The sequence below is a fragment of the Hordeum vulgare genome, chromosome 2H (assembly GCF_904849725.1).
Source record: "Hordeum vulgare subsp. vulgare chromosome 2H, MorexV3_pseudomolecules_assembly, whole genome shotgun sequence".
In the NCBI taxonomy this organism is placed as follows: domain Eukaryota; kingdom Viridiplantae; phylum Streptophyta; class Magnoliopsida; order Poales; family Poaceae; genus Hordeum; species Hordeum vulgare.
This window is the reverse complement of record NC_058519.1, coordinates 100,245,025-100,250,754: the sequence shown is the minus strand read 5'-3', so window position 1 is coordinate 100,250,754 and position 5,730 is coordinate 100,245,025.

The window sequence follows — 5,730 nt, the reverse complement described above, 5'->3', positions numbered from 1 at the left end:
TCAATAAGTCTAATGTACTCATTGAGGAGACATGTAACATGGAGTTTGATGAAAATATTGGCTCCCAAGGGGAGCAAAGTGGTCTTTGTGATGTAGGTGATGAAATTCCTCCTCAATTCATAAGAAGAATGGGTGTGGGATACTTCCTACCCGTTGGGGAACCTCTTGTAGTCAAAGGATCAGGATAATGCTCTACACAATTGGAACCATCACTAACACTTGACCCACATGCTTCCAAAGAACAGAGTGAAGGACCTCAACCAACTGAACAAGATCAAGGGCAAGATCAACCTCATGATGATGGTGTTCCATAAAGTGATGTTGAAGATCATCTTCGTGACTCTGAGCAACCTCAAGATCAAGAGCATGCTCAAGACTACACTCAAGATGATTAAGTTGATGCTCCTAAAATTCCCATTGAGAGCTATTGGAGCATCGTGCCACCAAGATTTCTTTCACTCTACAACGTCAAAAACATATTACGGAGAATGTGCTTGGAAGCTTGAAAAAGGGGTAACCACTCATAGACAATTAACAAACTTTAGTGACCATCTCATGCTTGTTTCTTGTATTGAGACCCTAAAGGTACATGAGGCTTTCAAGGTCTCGGATTGGATTGAATCCATGCATGATGAACTCAACAAATTAGAGCACAACAAAGTGTGGCAACTCGTGCCAAGGCCAAAGGAGAACCAAAATGTCATTGGAACCAAATGGATCGTCAAGAACAAGCAAGATGTGAATGGTGTTGTAGTTCGAAACAAGGCTAGATTGGTAGCTTAAGGATACTCCCAAGTCGAGGGTATCGACTACAGTGAAAATTTTGCTTCCGTTGCTCACCATTATTATATTCTCATATGTTGCTTGCATTTGCATGTCATCATAATTTCAAGTTGTAAAAAATGGATGTGAAGAGTGCATCTCTCAATGGTCCTCCCAGTGAGGTGGTATATGCCAAACAACCCCTAGGGTTTGAGGATTCTAAGTTCCCTAATCATGTATACAAGCTCGATAAGGCACTCTATGGCCTTAAACAAGCCTCATGTGCATGGCATGAGCACCTTACTGAGTTATTGCAAGATCGTGGGTTTGAAATCGGGAAAATCGATCCCACTATTTGTACTAAGAGCTTTAAAGGGGTTTTGTGCATATGCCAACTATATGTTGATGATATTATTTTTGGTTCTCCTAACAAAGCTTTCAATGATGAGTTTGCCGAACTAATGACCAAGGGGTTGGAGATGTCTATGATGTGAGAGTTGAAGTTCTTCAATGTACTTGAAGTCAAGAAACATAGAGAATGAACCTTCATCAACTAAGCCAAATACACTCAAGACATACTTAAGAGATTCAAGTTAGATGATGTCAAACCAACCAAGTCTCGAATGCAACTCAAATGCCAACTTGACATTGATCCCAATGGTAAAGCGGTGGATCAAAAGGTATATTGCTCCATGATTGGATCCTCGCATTATATTTGTGCATCTAGGCCGAGGATCATGCTGAGTGTGGGAATGTGTGCACGAATTTGAATCTGCACCTAAGGAAAGTTACTTTGTGGTGGTCAAGCGAGTCATTCGATATTTGTCTCATACCCCAAACTTTGGCTTATGGTACCCCAAAGGAGCCAGCTTTGAACACCTGGGATATTCGAACTCCGATTGGATGAGAGATCATGTGGATAGGAAGTCAACTTATGGAGGGTGCCAATTCCTTGGACGCTCTTTGGTGAGTTGGTCTTCGAAGAAACAAAATTGTGTTTCTCTCTACCATCGAGGCCATGTATGTAGCCACCGCAAGTTGTTGTGCAAGTGCTATGGATGAGGCAAACATTAAAGGATTATGGTGTCACTTGTGACAAAGTGCCTCTTCTATGTGACAATGAATGTGCAATCGAGATCTCCTAGAATTCGATACAACATAGCAAGACGAAGCATATCAAGATTCATCATCATTTCATCCGGGAACATATCAAGCATGGAGAGATTGATCTTATATATGTCAACACTCATAAACAACTAGCGAAATTTTTCATGAATCCTTTGTATGAAGCAAGATTTGAAAGCTAAGTCATGAGCTAAATATCATTGATTTGAGCAATGTGGCTTGAGGCAATGCACATCCCACCACACTCATTATTTTACCTCATTCTAGATGTTGGCATGGACATAGGGGGAGTGTTCTTCTCTTAATGAACTTTCCCTGCCCATAGTATGCATAAATAAAAACAATATTTCACATTAGTCATTTTTTATGGTACTAGTGCTTCAAAGATGAGTTTTGATCATGGGCCCAAATTTTAAATACTTATGGTGCCATACCAATTGACTCAAACATAGATGGCTTATGCCACAACCCTCCCTCCCTTAGATATGTTGGTTCACGTTTAGGTCTTAGTTGCTTATCTTGATGAGTTATAGGTGTGAGTTCACTCAGAATGATGTTTTCTTGTACGTGTTTCTTGCATTTTCGAAGTGCACACCACCATATTCCAGTGTCATTTTTCTATCCCAAGCCCCCTCCTTACCTAAACCATATCCTCATGTACACAAGAATTGTTCTTGGCATTGGTGGATGCCACCGGGTGGTACAACTGGTGGACGGAGCGGTTCTACCGCTCCGCCCTACGGCGTGCGATCCTGGTGGATATACAAGTGTGCCCGGGTGGTTCTACTGTTGTGGCTTATCCGGCGCCACCGACCGGTATTACTGGGCGCTTACATGCAGTACTACCGCTGCCTTCCCACGCAATGGTAATACCGCCTGTAATCCTACGATAGTATCGGGGTAGCAGTACAACCGCTTTCCGGAGCGGTACAACCACTCCGTGGTCTCGCGGGTATTTAAGCAGCGGGCCGAAGGGGTATCTCTCTTTCCCCTTCATGCTAGTGTGCTCTCTCTACCCTAGCCGCCGGTCGCCGCTCCTTTCGCATCGGAGTGCCCGCCGGTACTTCGGGTCCTCCGGTTCTTCCCCCGATCCGCTCCGTGGAGGTCGTATGCTCCCTCATATCTTCCCATGGTTTCCGGTAATGCTCCGATTTTTTTGGCTTCAATCTTTGGGTCCTCCATTGCTAGGGCATTATTTGTTGTCCTGTGTTTTTGTCTAAACTATTGCATGGAAGAGACCATATGTCTCCTTACTTGCTCGCCATTAGAAATAGAAATATTGCACCTAGATTTGATACATAGTCATTCTCTTGACTTTTGGAGGGTGGAACTACTCCTAGACCTGTACAACCGCTCGCGTCGAGCGGTACAATCACCAGAGGAGTACTACCATCCATGAAATCGGTACTACATGTGGTACTAAACCTATGTGCACTGTTTCATTTTCTCTCTATGTTGCGAGTAATACTCCTTCTCTCTTGTGTACATGCCTCTCACCCTTTCAGAGTATCTTGTGTGCTTCTCGTGTGTGTCGACAGGTGGCTCAGGCTCACACTAAGCTCCTCGTTTGAAGACTAGAAAGAGAGTCTAAAGATGCAAGCGCCCTGCTGATTCTGAAGAAGACCTAGAGGTGGTGATTCCCACCAAGCCCACTCGTCGTGAGAAGTATGTTGTTGCTAAGCAACGTTCTTTTATGCCCATGCACAAGTGGGGATGGAAGGATTGGGAGAGATTCCTTATTCACAACACTTATGAGGTTCTAGTTTCATATCATTGGTCCACTCCCGAGTTGAGAAATGAGATACAAGTCAAGATTGTCCATGAGGTGTTTGAGCATAACAAGGACATGTACACTAAGCAATGGACTGTGAACGTTGAACACTAGAGGAACCACCTGGATTATTTTGGTGAGGCCTTGGAACTTTGTTAGGAATTTGACTTGATCAAGATTATGTTTGTTAACTGTGATTTTGATGCGCAACTTATCCATCAGTTTTATGCCACTATAGAATTCGGTACGGATGAGCCTCACACTCTAACCTTCATGTGCCGTGATGAGTTCTTTCAAGTGCCAGGGCGAGCTTTCTGCAATGCTCTTGGCTATGAGGATATCGGTCTTACCGGCAATGGTGGCATCTGTCGTGATGACTGTGTTGTTTCTATGAACAAGGAGAAGCTTGCTCCCTTATACATTCATGTACTAGGTGTCATTGGTGAGTCCAAGGATCTTGAGAAGGTTTATGGTATTATGCATCATGTGTTCTACCATGTGCTTCTGCCCAAAGTTGGGAATCAGGATGAGATTCATGGAAATCTAGTGGATTTTACGGTGGCTATGAAGACCAAGGTGGGCTTTGGGACCAAGTTTGATGTCTCCAAGTGGCTGTGGGAGGAGATGTATCCCATGGTCATCCACGTGATGGTGCCTATTTATGCTCCCTTTGTGACGTGCTTTCTGAACTCACTGCGCGCGATTCACAGACCTGGAGACCCCCTTTCATCACATAATAACCTCACTTTGCATGAGGTACGCAGTTCAAGCAGAAGACACATGCTAAGCCTTGCTTTCCTGCTCATGACCATGAGGATGTCTTTGCTACTTTGAGAGACAATGACTTTGAGATGGAGGCTCAGGCAGACCATCTCGGGTCACCAAGCTCACTGACAATATCAAGAAGACCTTGTGCATGCAGATTCATATTCATAAGAATCTTTATAAAGCCCATGTCAATGAGAATATGGCCAGACACACAGAGGTCCAAATGACGAGGGCTCTCAACATTCAGATTGGTAGTGGGACTGAGGGGATCATCACTCCAGAGGAGATGTGGAACTTTGAGCACAACACCAAGACCGATGAGGATGGTGCTGCCCCTGTTTATACCTGTACCTCTGTTACAACCATGGATGATGATCTCATGGAGGATGATGAGGATCCAGAGGCTATTGAGGATTCTGGGGAGGAGTACTGAGCCATGGGGTGTTAGCATCACTCATTTCCCTTTTCGTATCTTGATGACAAAGGGGAGAGAGATCTCTTAGTGCCTCAAATATCAATTGGGGCTGTTGTTTTTACACTCAAGCTGTTGTACCACATCCGTGAGTGGTTGTACCGACTTGGCCAATACATCTGGCACAACTACCACCCTCGGGGTGATGCCACAGGGTTTGTAGCCTCGAGGAAGGTCTCAAGCGGTTACACTATTGTCCTCGTGGTGGTTGTATCGCCTGGTCCTTGACCGTTTCCCTCGAGGGTCCGAAAGGCGGTTTTACCGGACCAAGTACCGTTCTACTACCGGAATGGGGTTTCCCCGGTTCTCGTTGTGTTGCGTTTGTTGGGCGGTGGTGGCCCGGTAGTTTCGGTGCAACCTGTACTACCGGTGTATGAAGCGGTTGTACCACTCCATACTTGGTCGTCACCATATGTACGTTGACTAGCCAGTTCCACAGGCTCTTGCACCGCTCAACCAGCGGAGCCGGGGTGCCCCAGTTCTGTTGTTGGACTGGTGGTTGCGCGGTAGTGGATCGATAGTCCCCTGTTAACTCTCGACTTACTGGTACCTTTGGTGGTTGTACCTCGTATTGCTTTTCTATAGGGTTCCCGTGAATCCCGGTTTCATAGGTGGTTCGAGCGGTTGTACTGCTGCAATGTAAAAATCTGAAGTAACGGTTGGATTTGGGGGCCTTTATATTAATGGGTGGTTCTTCCACCTACCACCGACCTATTTCCGCCCTCTCTCCTCCATTAGTTCCCTTCAAGATTTCTTGCCCGATCTATCTCTCTAGCCATGCAGACTTATTGATTTGCTAGGGATTGATGGAGGAGACCTAGATCTAGACTTC